We start from the raw sequence: 14,843 nt of genomic DNA, 5'->3' as shown, positions 1-14,843 counted from the left end.
GAGTTTATGTGATTAGAAACAGAATTAGACTAAGTACGTTTGAATGCAGACAAATCAGATTTAACGTAAAACTGAGCGAGGGATGACAGGGCAAGGGAATGTAAGAAGGCAAAGTACAATTTTATGACTGGAAGGTTTACAAAATGTAATGAAAGATGAAGAGAAGGGGCCATGGATGGGCTGGAGGGAGATTACCCAACAGGACAAGATTAAATGGAGAGATTGATCAATTGTGAACCAGCTAAAGAAAATAGGGACAAGAACAATGAAAGGAGTAAAAAGTTTGAAGGTGAGGAAAATGTTGAGGGACGGTACAAAAGTGAGGTGAGATTTTAAAAAGTTGTTGATGATGAGCATGGAAATGAAGGACAGAAATCAAATGATGGAAAGAGAGTTAAATTATATAAAGTATGACATTATTTATTTTATTTTATTTATGAAATTTATAGAACGCGAACAAATGCTCGAGGGCGTCTCGGCACTGTGGACGGGGCAGAAAAGAGAAAAATGAAAAGATTATTGGTTAAACAGCCATGTCTTGATTTTTCTCCTGAAGATGGTCAGGGTTTGAGAAGATCTAATGTGGAGGTCCAGGGAGTTCCAGAGTTTTGCTGTTGACACAGTGAATCGGCGGTCACCCCAGGAGGCGGTCCTGGTTCGCGGCACTGTCATAAGAAAAGCGTTCATAGATCGTAGTGATCGATCGGGGACATGGAAAGCAAGAGGATTCAAAAGAAAACGAGGTCCTTGGTTGTGAGCGGCTTTATAAGCAATGCAAAGGGCTTTGAACTTTATTCTGTTTTTGAATGCAAGCCAGTGATACCCTTTGATGACTTGGGCGATGGGTTGAAATTTGGTGGTGCCAGAGAGCATTCCGGCTGCGGCGTTTTGTATAATCTGTACTTTTTTTTTAATGACTTGGTGTTGGGCATTTAAAAGGAGGCCGTTACAGTAGTCCAGAGAGGACATGACAAAGGCTGTGACCAAGGTTTTACCTGAATTTGGGGGAAGAAAAGGCAGAATCTTTTTTATAGATTTGAGTTTGAAGAACGACGTGGACACGATGGAGTTTACGTGAGCAGAGAAGGTTAGTTTGTCGTCAATGAGGACTCCCAGGTTTTTAACCTTAGTGACCGGGTGAGGAGGGGGGCCTAAGTCTGTGGGCCACCAGGATCCAGGCCAGGTGGGAGTAAGTCTGCCGAATATCATTACCTCCATTTTATCGGAGTTAAGCTTAAGGCAGTTTGTTGTCATCCAATTGCTGATAGCCAGCATGCCTTGTTGGAAATTGGCAGCAATTTTCTCTCCATTGTCTTTTCTGGCAAGAACCAGTTGGGTGTCGTCTGCGTAGGATGTTAGGCTCATCCCCCAATCCTTAATGACTTTGGCTAAGTCTGCCACGTAGATATTAAATAAGGTTGGACTGAGGGATGAGCCTTGAGGGACACCACAGGGTAAGATCATCTGTGCGGAGTTGAATGTTCCCAGCTGGACCATCTGGGTGCGGTTAGATAAAAAGGCGGCAAGAAGATCTTTGGCTTTAGCCTGAATACCTATGGCATTGACACGGTCAATCAAGATGTTCTGATCGACCGTGTCAAAGGCCGCAGTAAGATTCAGCAAGATGAGCACAGCCGCTCCTCCTTGATCGAGGATGGTTCTTATCTCATCGGTGGCTTTGATGAGTGCGGTTTAAGTACTGTGGTGTTTCCGAAAGCCAAACTGGGTGTCATCGAGAAGGGAGTAGTCTTCGATATACTGAGAGATTTGATAGTTCATCAGTTTTTCTACAAGTTTGGCCGCATAAGGTAAACTGGCTATGGGTCTGTAGTTATTAGTGTTGTCGGCATCAAGGTGGGGTTTTTTCAGCAGAGGTTTGATGAGAGTGTCTTTCCAGATCACAGGGTAAATCCCAGTCCTGAATATGGCATTGGAGATGTTGGTTAATTGGGGTGCCACGATGTCAGAAACTGGGAGGAGTATGGCTGGTGGGCAAGGGTCATTAGCGGAGCCTGATTTAATGGTGCTCATTGCGTTGACGACGAGGGTGGAGTTGGTATTGTGAAACTGCAAGAAGGAGGGATGAGGTTTGATGGTGTGGGGAGGACGGGACTCTTCTTTGAGTTTGTCAGAAAAGTTTGTATATATGTTATTTACTTTGTCGAAGAAATAGATGACCAGGTTATTGCAGAACGCTTGGGAAGGTATGGGGGTCGATTGAGAGGGTAAATGTGATAGTTTAGATACAACCTGATATAGTTGCTTATTAGAGTTTTTGGCTTGCTCAATCTAGGAGGAAAAGTAACAACTTTTTACTTGTGCGATCATGAGTTTATATTTGGTGAGTTAATTTTTGTATATTTCTTTCTCTTTGCAAGAGTATGTCCTTCTCCACTGTCGTTCTCTGTTTCTACATGTTTGTTTCTGCTGTCTGAGGGCATCGTTAAACCAGGGTGCAGAGGGAGAACTACGATTTCTAGAGATAGATTTTGTAGGGACTAATTTATTCATGGCCGTGGTAAGCCATTGTGTATATTTCTCGGCGGCTGCGTTAGGGTCATTGGAGAGGTCTGGCAGCAAGGAGGGTAATGTTTTAATAAGTTGTTGATTATCAAGCTCTTTCCAGGATCTAAAGGTGTTCGAGGATCGAGTATTAGGACAAGGGTGAGGGGATAGATCAGATAGAATTGAAAACATTACCGCATGGTGATCCGATCACGCAAGAGGGAGGACTTCTATGATTTTGACGTTTTTGTCATTGGTAAATAGACCGTCTAATGTATGCCCCGCTTCGTGGGTGCTATTGGAGTGTGGTATATAAATAAATAATACCGGATCTAGGTTTGACTGGACATAGCAATAACAGATAGCTCAATAAATAAGAGTCAAGATTCGAGGTAGTAGGAGTTTGCAGGTTTAATACAGCATAAAGGACAGGAACAGGACAACCTGCACAGGAATAGGATGGCAGAGCTGCCTGGGACAGGATTGGACTGGCGTAACATTTAATAACAGTACACAAGCATATATACTAAAACTGTTGCATTGCAATACATACAATAGGCGGAGCAGTGGGTGTGGTCAATAGCAGTCGCGAAAGATAAGGGTGAAAGTAGGTGTAACAAGAGGCGTATACATAGACATGTGATGTAAACGTAACAGAATATGTCATAAAGGGGGCGGAAACATGGAGGGGGCTACCTAAGGAGCCGGGACCTCTAACCTAATGGTGCGCACAAGCTGACAATGACGTGTTACTAGGAGAAGCTGGGGGCTATGACTTCTGCGCTAGGAGCAGAGACTGAAGTCTGGAGAGTCAGGGCGACATGTACCTAACACTATCTAGTATCTGATGTTTAGAGAACATGTTGATAGAATCCAAAAGCTATCGGGGTAAAGGCTAACAGACTCTAAGACTGGTGCATACATTATTCTACATGTAGTGCGTGTTGAAGAATATTAAATGACCATTAATACAGTATTTCTCTTACATGGAGACGTAAAGGCTAGATGATGACGGAAACTATTGATGCGATTCAGTAGCTTAGGAATGCAGAGAAGGAGGGCTGGACTGATAACTAGAATCATAACATACTCTTGGCAGACTCGTAGGCAGAGCCAGGCCGAGCCGGGCACTGTGAGGCAAGAAGTAAGTGAAGGGTCGAGGATACAGGTGGGGGCTGTATCGCTCCTCAGCGAGGGTTCAGGAGACAGGAGCTGAATCTGGTGTCCGGGCCCTTTTGAGGCCTAGAAACGGGGACTTTACAATGAAATAACGTGCACACTGAGAAACGTGGCAACGTAACTTTACATAGGCCTGATATTCGTAGTATTCACGAGAACTGGAAACTGGCATACTAGGGATGGACACAACTGTAATTGCGTCTTTAATCAAACATGGGGAAATACATATGCATATTAATCATGCACACATAACATAAGATGGGGGACACGTAGGGACACAGAACATGGCAAAATTTACTTTTCCACATTCCCTCCTTGTCACTACGTTTCCATCAGGAAACATCAATATTCATGATACCATCTATCATTTCATACAGTATCATTTGCTCTTCTCGAATTTTCTTGGAACGGGATTTAGAACGGGACTTGGGACTAGGAATACAAGAGGTAGCGCAAATGCCACAAATCGCAGGGCCACATTGTATACAGAGGCAGCAACTGAATATGATCGCTACTGCAATACCTAGAAAGGACAATACTTTCCATCCCCAGGCGGAAATTATATTCCAGAACCAACCGGACCATGTCCAGGTGCCTGGATCTTGGTGTAACATATGGGCAATTTTATGGAGTCTGGTTATAGCTGAATAAACAGACGGCGCGTTATTAGGAATGAAAATGCAGCAACTAGATCCGATGACTCTACAAGCCCCGCCCCTATCGGCCAGTATGACGTCAAGGACGAGACGATTCTGGAGCACGACAATTCTCATAAAGGATTGCTCTTCGGTCAAGTTACCTAGAGCAGAAGTAGTCTCAATCACTACTGCTTCAAGGGTTCTGGTTAATCTACGTATCAGTTTACTATTCACAACAGTACCTAAATAAGGGAAGACACCTTTATTGATATCTATGTATTGTTCTAGAGCAGTTTCAGTATAATCGACAATCGGGAGGTCTCTCTTGTGTCTCGTATGTACTAGGTGGGAATTCCTATGGTAGTCAGGTGGGGCTAGAAAAACTGGTGGCAGTAGGAAGGCAATGTAACAGGTTCCCTCCCAATCGAGGGGCAGACGAACATATGCGGTCTGACCACAAACAAAATAAGAATGACGTGAGGCTTTGAAAATAGATTTCCTACTGTCACTATACTTGACAATAGTAGTACAATCACTATGGCCTACATGTACGGAACCATTCTTTCGGACACATAATTCACCTTTGACTGGTAATACTGACATAGCAGGTAAGTCTGGAGTAGTATCAGACTGAACATTCAGGACCATGAAATTCGAAGAATAATTACCTAAATTATAAACTTCATTTTCTAGATCTAACCCTGTTCTGTGGGGAAGACCTTGCTTGTCTGGGAAACATGTACTGTTAAGAAAAGACATATCTGTTGAGGATGACGTTAACGTGGACCATGCTCCACACGAACCATTATGTGAAAATGGATAAGGAAAGAGTGGCAGAACTCCCTTCGGTGTCTGGAAAGGGGGGAGTCGACCACACACCCAACAATTAGTGGCATTGCTGGTCTGGTGTGAATAATGTAACATGCGGATAAAGGAATTATTACGCATAGCAAGACGATAAGATAGTTCATGAGGAGGTAGATCACTAAACGTGTGCTCTACCGTAGCATTAGCAGACTTATTTACATGAGAAACTGGAAAACACAAATAAAAAGCATAACTTGTGCAGGTAGTCATAAGGCTGAAAAACAATATGAAACTTAGAAAAACAATACATCGGATTGAGTTTTGACTAACTCTCACTATGGGGGTCTATTTTATACATGTCAGAAACCGGTCTAACCGTTTCACCTAGGGGAGGACTTAGACAATCAAACTGGCTGACTTATTTTACTAGACCTTAATTTTAGCTTATACTCCTGTTGCGGAGTTTTCTCTAACAGGGAGGGTTTAGTATCATTGTCTTTTGCGGGACAGTCCTTAAGAATAGTACTTTGGCAGTCTTTCAAATCCTCGGAAATGTTCTTTGAAACAGTCTTTAGTCCGTAAAAAATTTTCACATGAGACAGGTGGACCCAGCCCTTCCTGCCTTCCAGCTTGACGGCAGTACGGGTGGCCAGGAGGACCTGTTTTGGCTCCTTCCAGCGAGGCTCCAGCGGACTTGAACGATCAAAGTTCCTGACAAGAACCAAACATCCAGGAACGATGTCATGCGGTGCCACCTCGGTATTGTCTGGAAATGCGGCGGCAACCTGTGAACGACAAGAGTGTAGGGCGGACATCAAGGAAGCTAGGTAATCTGTCAGCATATTACTTGAAACATCTGTAATACTTCGGGGTCTAGGTGTACCCCACATATTAGGGGGGCGGCCGAATACGACCTCGTACGGGGACAGACCTGATCTGGAATGTGCGACCATGCGCATATAAAACAAAGCGACTGGCAGAGCTACTAGCCAGTCCACACCTTTCTCTTTACATATTTTAGCAATGCGGATTTTCAGGGTCTGATTATGTCTCTCTACGAGACCGGCTGCTTCAGGATGGCGTACACAATGGAACTTCCACTGGTACCCTAACAAAAGGGAGACATGTTTCATGAGTTCAGATGAGAATGGCTGGCCGTTATCAGAATATACGACTCTAGGGAGTCCATAACGGGGGAAGAATTCACGAACCAACTGCTTGGCAGTGGTCGCGGCTGTGTAATCTGGAACTGGATATGCTTCTGTCCATCTGGACAGAGCGCATACAACTACAAGGACATACTTGAAACATCGACATCGCTCCATCTGAATATAATCCATCTGGAGGACTTCAAAAGGGTGGTCAGGGGGCTGGAATCCACCTTGTTCCACCGGGACACTTTTACCTGGATTAAACTGGCAACATATCATACAGGTACGGACTTTCTGCTTGGCTGCAGCTCGTAAATGCTTGTTGAACCAAATGTTCTGGATACTGTCTAACATAGCTTTTTCTCCTAAATGTGCTGGACTATGTGCGGTATTGATAATGACTTGAACCATAGAGTCGGGGAGAAACCATGTGGCTCTACCCTTCGTTACCCATCCCTGATCTGTCTGGACCCCTCCTTGTTCGGACCATTTCTTGATTTCATCGGGAGTAGCATGTAACTGGATATCTATGACATCTTGAGTGGGGTCCTTAACTGTCATACAGGTAGTCGGATCTGGAGTATGTGTCTGTGTCAGATTAACTGACATGTCTGGAGTCTGTGCTGTAAGCTTGGCTGTGCGATCTGCTAGATCATTACCTTGGGAAATAGTGTCAGTAACTTTCGTATGTGCTTTGCACTTCATGATAGCAATAGATGTCGGTAAGTGTATGGCATCTAACAGAGCTTGAATAAGGAGACCATGCTGGATCTTGGTTCCATGAGAGGTCATGAAACCTCTCTCCTGCCAGAGCACTCCGAAGTCGTGTACAACTCCAAATGCGTAACGCGAATCTGTGTAAACATTAACTTTCAGGTTCTTGGCGTGTATGCAGGCTTGTGTCAGAGCAACTAGCTCTGCTGCTTGAGCAGACAGGGTGTCAATACGGTGTGTTTCTATAACTTCAGTGTCAGTAGTCACTGCATACGCGGCTACTAGTTCTCCTGTACTTGTTCTCATACATGAACCATCCACATAAAGTGTCAGGTCGGGATCTGGTAATGGGATATCTGTCAGATCTTGTCTTGGCTTAGTCATAGTATTAACTACTTCCACACAGTCGTGTGTGGCAGGATTCGAAGTAACTGACGGTAACAGTGTAGCAGGATTTAGAACGTTGCAGCGTCTGATTTCTATGTGTGGCTGGAACAGTGTCAATTCATAACCTGTTAAACGTGCAATTGTCAAGTGTTGAGTCTGTGTACGGTTTAAAAGAACTTCCACGGAGTGTGGAACTTGTACTGTCAAGGAATGTCCTAATACTATGGAATCACTTTGTCTGATAGCTAGTGCTGTGGCTGCAACTGACTTGAGGCACGCAGGCAGAGCCTGGGCTACAGGATCTAGTGTGCTCGAAAAATAAGCACAGGGCTTGTATTGTCCTGCTTGATCTTGTGTGAGAACAGATAATGCTGTACCTTCGCGTTCTGTGATGAAAAGTGTAAAAGGCTTACTGTAGTTCGGTGTAGCTAGAACTGGAGCTTGGCATAAAGCTTTCTTTAACTCATTGAAACTAAGTGTATGTTCAGATGTCCAAGGGAGGACAGTCGATACGGCTGCCTCCTGTGTCGTTAACTGTATCAGTGGTTTAGCTAGAAATGCATACTGAGGAATCCATTGTCTACAGTAAGAAGTGAGGCCGATAAAAGCACGTACCTCCTTCTGGGTCTTGGGCTGAGGAAGACTCGCTATTAACTGGATACGGTCGGGTGTCAACTGCCTACCCCTCTTGGACAGTAAGTGGCCTAAATAGATCACTTGCTGGACACAGAATTGAAGCTTCGAAGGGGACACCTTGTGCCCCATCTCGGCAAGGAAATACAAGACTGTAAGTGATGCTCGCTCGCAAGCACGTTCAGAACGGGCTGTGATCAGTAGATCATCGACATACTGGAGCAGGGCAGTGTCAGTTGGCATGTGAATATTGTCTAGTTGTCTCTTAAGTGCTTGACTGTAAATACTAGGACTTTCTGTGAAACCTTGAGGAGCTCGTGTGAATTTGTAGCTCCTTCCATTTAAACAAAATCCGAAAAGAAACTGGCTGTCTGGATGAATGGGGACACTGAAAAACGCGTTCTTGAGGTCTATGACTGTGAAAAATGAGGCTTCGGAATCAATGGCTGTCAATAGGGAAGAGATATCTGGGACAACTGGGTACTGGGGAATTATACATTTATTGAGTTCTCGAAGATCAATCACTAATCGATATACTGGGGGTGCATTTGGATCAGTACAATTCATGACTGGAATGATCGGAGAATTACATACATTGGAGTCAGTTTCTACAACTACTCCTTGAGCGATGAGCTCGTCAATAATTTTGGATAAGGCTGTTACAGCCTCAGGTGGCAATCTGTACTGTCTGATTCGTGGTAACACTACACCTGGCTTGAGAGTCACACGATGGGGTGTGATGTGCATATAACCTACATCAGTTGGACCTTGCGCCCATAGATGCTGCGGAACATTAGACAATCTCGGATCAAAATCTCGTAATACATAGTGACCCTTGAAGTCACGTAGAAACAGGCGTATTCCCTCTGGGGAGCAGCAAATAACTGCACCTAATTCTTTCAGTGTTTTAATACCTAACAGATTTTCGTAAGTAACAGATCAGTAGTGCGGGACAATGGACCTACTTCTAGAGTAACTGGCTTAGATATCTCGTTTACAATAGGCTTTCCTGAAAATCCAAGGGAAACATTTCTAGAGCCTGAGAGCGGAGCCCCTGGAACTTCGGCGTGACTGATAGTCGTCCTACTTGCCCCTGTATCAATCAGAAACTTTCTGTCTTTCCCTAGTACCTGACTATGAACATAGGGACCTTCTTGATCTACAGGAATCTCGATGAGAGGCAAGCCTACCTCCCTCTCTAGGCTGTTTCATGAATATGGCTGATACTCTGGGTACTCGGACTGTGCATACTGGTACATCTGCTGTGTAACATGCTGTGTTGCAGCAATAGGCTGCGGTGCTGGAACTGTCTGTCGTGCATTCTGTGGCTGAGAAGTCTGTGAAACTTGTTCTTGTCTAGGCGGACGTGGTCTTTCTTTAGTTTTACCAGTGGCTATATTATGTTTCAGAACTGCACACTCGTTTATAAAATGACCTGGCTGTTTACAATAATTGCATGTCCCTTTAACGGGAGCTGCAGGATGACTGGCTTGATTCGTACCCCTCTTCTGACTGTCTTGAGGAACAGATTGTGCAACTAGTACTTTCATTTTCGTGTCTTTCATACGTTTTCTTTCATGATCTTGCTCTTCTCTGATTCTATTCTGGTGATACTGGAGCATCTGTAACATCTGGGACGGGGTACTAGCTTGCCATGTACTTTCGACTTTCAAAACTCGATTCTTAACTTGTGGACTTGAATTCTCGACTAATTTAGTAACAAAAAGATGAGGGTATGACTCACTACTTGTCTTGAGGCCACTGTTTATAATAAAGCATTTCTCAAATCTAGAATAAAAATCACTAGTGTCTTCGTCTTGTTTCTGTTTACAGGCTGAGATTGCATCCCAGTCTTCCTTTTTAGTGGCTAATAATCTGGGCAAAACTTGTATTAACAGTTCTGGTAATTCTTTACATTTCTCTCCAAGACCGGTACCTGGTACTCGTATCTTATCTTCAGCTTCTAGAACTGCCCAATCGATCTTTTTCTCTCCCACCTCCCATTCTTTTTCCTTGAGTTTTTCATATACCCCTGCGGGCAACAGGACCTTTAACATTTTAATAATATCTGGATACGTATATTCTCCCATACGGAGCATGTCTTTTAACTCTCGGTGGAACCCTGCTGGATCTTTGTCGTGACAAGGAATTAATTTCTTCATTTCTAAGAGTTCCATCTTTGTAATCGGGGTGTAAACAAACACTCGTTGCATTTCACCATCCGCTGTCCTAACTGGGTGTACTTCTCGTAACGGATTCTGTCTGTCTATATAAAAGGGTTTACTTTCTGGAGGTGAAACATGAACAAAATGCGGGTTCAAAAACATACTATATTTGTGACGCTGTTCTAGAATGACACTAATTAAATCGGTACCTAGACCTTTCCATCTATACTGGAGTAACTCGTTCAGGACATCATGTAACGGACCTGGATCAGAATGTTGACCCTCATACAGAGTAATCAGGTGTTGGATCATATACATACCCACCAGTCGTTGCTCGGCTGGGGGCAATTTCAGAAACATGTGTGCCACTATTTCGTCTGGAAAAGTGGTAGAATCAGTAATCCATCGGACTGCTGATCGGGCTAGTTCTTGTTCATGCATAGTACTTAATTCACTATAACCGATTCGTGATTTCAGAATGTGATCGGTAGCTTGAAATACTTGTTCTAGAGAACCTTGTTCTGGTGCTGGATGATGAAAAACTGACTTGTGTTCTAGGCGTAAATGGCGGTCTGGAAATCTAGATTTTCCTACATACGCTATTCTGGCGGGATTCTCGTCGTCTACCTCTTCAGTAGAAGAGTCATTTTCTTTCTCGCTTACTTGTGCTGCTTTACGTTGTTCATGTAACTTTATTATTTCCTTACGAATTCTCTTGTACATACTCTCTATACTACTGATAGTTCTGTGTTTACCCTCGGCTATATTATCACTCCACCTTGTCAGGATTCTCATTTCGGCTGGATCTTTGGTCGGATAATCTTGTTCTCTTATTAAACAATTAATCAGAAACTTTAATAACATGAGCTGGATCTCAGCTTTCCTTTGAGACATGGCTTCGCCAATACTTTCTGGATCATCCCCTGTACGGATGAAACGATATATTCTGTCTAGATCTTCTTTCATATTCGGTAGGGTATCCAAATACCCGGTCACCCGTCTTACACGGATGGAATATATAACTGTACTATCATCACCTGCAACTGGATCATAGCGGCATTCAGTAAGGGCTCGTCGGATATCTGCAACGGACTTATATTTGGGGGTACGCTGTAACGCACATTCATGTAACTCGACTAACGTTAAACGTTGGTGTGGTGGCGGGGTACCAGGAGGACCTCCTCCTGCGGCCCCTAAACTGGTATCATCGACTGATACTCTTCGTGCTGGCAGAGTGGGAAATTGTAATGTGGGCTGGACCGGGGGTACCGTAACAGGTACTCCGGTGACTGGAGGAGCAGGATTTACATTATTTACAGGAGCTGGTGATCCAGCGGCCTATAGAAAATATATCATAAACAACGCTACCCAACTTCATAACCTATAAACAAAATTCTATACTAAATATGGACCCATTTATAAACCTGACATATTTTGGGCCTACTGAATCAGGTGGTCAGATTAAATCTATATACACATTATCTACAAACTATATACATTTTTATACATCTGCGGAAAGAATATTGTCATTAGAATAAAACTTGACCATTTAAATGACCACCATTGGCGACGTGATCTAGCTAATAGTAACCTACACTTCTGAATAACCAAGACCAGCTTGTTTGTCAAAAGTAAGATTTTATTTACTAAATTATGGTATATAAGTTGATAGTTTTATAAATGAATTTTATTTGCAATAAAGCAAGCATGATTGTAAAGAAATATGAGAAAAATACAATTTAAGCAAGTAAATCAAATTTAAAGTGAATATATAAAGTTTAGCATTTCTAAAACCTAATTCCCTAACTGAGCTAAATAGATAGAAATTAAAGAAAAGTTCTTTGAGGATTCTTACGTGCTCCACGCAAAGTCCGACAGCACATCACCCTCATCGGAAAGTCAGAAAGCAGCAGCCAGCCCATCCCTAAGGGCTTGACTTTTTATACCTTTCTACGCTAACTAAACTAGCAAAGGAAAGTTTTCAGAAATCTTCGACGTCCCATTGGCTGAGAGTGACAAGTGACATGTCACCCACTTTCCAAAAAGTTCCATTAAATCATGTTTCATAAAGACCATTGTCTCTTCCACGTGAAACCAGGAGCTTCCTGAGTTTGCAACAAATGTTCAAATTTGTTCTCACTACGTTCAAGCGACTTCCGCGGATGCCAAGTTAAGGCTGACAAAATGTTCACTTTCGACCTTGGCCATGTCCGACAGAATGATGACAGCATTAGTTTTTGCTTTGTGAACGCAGCTTTTGACGAATAATTTATTTCAGAATGGGCGTCTCGTGACTTTTGCAGAATTACAAGTCAGCTCTTTTCTGCGACTCAAGTGACTAGGCCCAAAAGCAGGCAACTTATGATTTCTAGTATAAAACAAACACAAGAAAAGTATTAATGTAAGAAATAATGTAGATTCTGTATCCACCCCAAGATTTACTAATTAATTAACCCACCCGATTAATCAAAATGTTACCTAGCCATTGCAAACAAATAAAGCAGCGTTTATATCTACCAGTCTCCGTTATTCTATGAGACTCATATGCACCTAGAATAGTAGAAATGACATCACACAGACAAGGAAAAGCAAAACAAGCACATGCTTCTTTTAAGTTTGCAGCAGTTAGTAATGACAAAAACGAAAACAATAAATTATTTTATTATTTTGCACGAACAAAAAGATGCAACATTTATGCACGTTTATGAGCACACATGTTAGTCCCCCCATGTGTAAAGTTTAATCTAAGTTGTATTAGCACGACATATCACAATTCATTAATATTATTATTCATGTTATGGAAATATGACTTTGCGAGTTTAAACAAAATTTTGTTTTCTATCTCGCTCCATCAACTCCCTCATCTGGTGATTAACAAATCACCACACCAGCACTCAAAATTTTGATAATTTAAATTTCTAAGAAATCGATTCAAATTCATTTGTATCAGTAAACCTAAAAGTCTGTTTCTGCATAATCTTTGGAATTAGCATAACGCTCTCTATGCAACTCCTGTAATTCGATCTCCCTTTCTTCTTCTTTTCTGAGTTTATAGATTCTTTTCTTTTCTTTCAACTGTTTCTTTCTTTTATGTAACAAACAACCTAATTTGGTCAAAATAAAAATGAATACTATTATAATCAAAGGTGCCAAAATCTTGCCAAGAATTGAACTTCCGATATTATGAAACCAGTTTTTAATTGCTTGAAACCTTTTTGAAAGTTTCCCTGTAAAATCATCTTCTTCTAAAGGAATTATCTCTGAATGCATTTGTGTAATATTCTTAATATACATTTCAATATTCTTACTTTCATCAGGTATATATGTACAACAATGTTGTACATGTAAAATGCCACAGACTCCTCCCTCTTTTGCTAGGAGTATGTCTAAAGCAAGGCGGTCTTGAATTACCATAGATCTAATTGCAATAACTTCAACATTCACTAATTGGAATCCATCAGCTGTGTCGGTTGATAATCTATCAACTATAGTGGACAATTTTCTGATTCTCCCTGCATTTAGGGTTATACCAACAAAAGGTATCACAGCTTGAAAAATGTCTCCCAGAACTTCAGTAAAAGTTTCTCTTTTAACTCTATTTACATAATTATGAATTTTAAACAATCCTTCTGAATCTCTGTCAACATGAAACACTTTAGGAAAAACAATTCCCACATAACAAGTTCCATACCAGTGGTCTGGAAGGTTGTAGTAGGCTTTGTCACCACAAACAAAATAAATCCCAGGAAAGATAGGATCCTTTCCACCTTTAAATCCCCAACCTCCCAAAATCTGATAAGTATCTTCACAGTTACTTGCACCTACAAAATAATTATCAAAAAGTGTATTGTCTCTTCTAATGCAAAGTTTTCCACTAACTGGTTTGTCTATGTGAATTGCAATATTTTCAAGCATTTTGCCATTTAATTTCTCATCCTCTTTTTGCCAGAAGGCTGACTTAGTCTGCTTGACTAATTCATTCCTTTTATAAATTGCTCTTCTCTCCTCAACCATGTTCAAAAATTTCTTTCCTTCAGCACTTAATTTACATGTTAGATTATTCTTGTAAGCATACTCGTGAGTTCATTAGTAACAAGGAAAAATTCTCTCATTTGTTTTGCTTTCTTATGCTTATTTAAAGCATTATCAATCTTAATATTTGCAAAAATTTCATCATAATTTGAATAGTAATATTCTAAACGTCCAGTTTGATAAAATAAACTAGTTAATACACTACATGTTACAGCATAAGTGAGAGGAAGCATATTATATGTTACTCCCTCAGAAACAGAAGCAGGTAACTTAACGCAGACATAGCAGTCTTTTGCATCCATTACCTTAACATATTCACTCAATAGCTTTGTGAATGTATTACTTGAAAAATCACCAATTGATTTATCTTGATGAATGTTAGGCTGATGATCAATAACTTTTGCAGACGCACTATGTTTAGTTTGGCTAACCAGAGCTTTGCTTGTTATGTTAACTTTGTGTAATTCTCTATTCATTTCTAAAGGGATAATCACAGCTAGAACCAACCAGAGCAGAACTAAAATGAGCAGACACATCAGAGTCATCTTACAGCATCTTTTAAAAACAGAACACTTTGAAGTGCTCTCCTTAACATAAGGCATTCTTGGTTAATTTTAGCCTAAAAAAATAAA

This window comes from Lissotriton helveticus, chromosome 4_1 (assembly GCF_964261635.1).
Source record: "Lissotriton helveticus chromosome 4_1, aLisHel1.1, whole genome shotgun sequence".
NCBI lineage: Eukaryota > Metazoa > Chordata > Amphibia > Caudata > Salamandridae > Lissotriton > Lissotriton helveticus.
The sequence above is the reverse complement of the archived record's forward strand: the minus strand, read 5'-3'. Positions refer to the sequence as shown.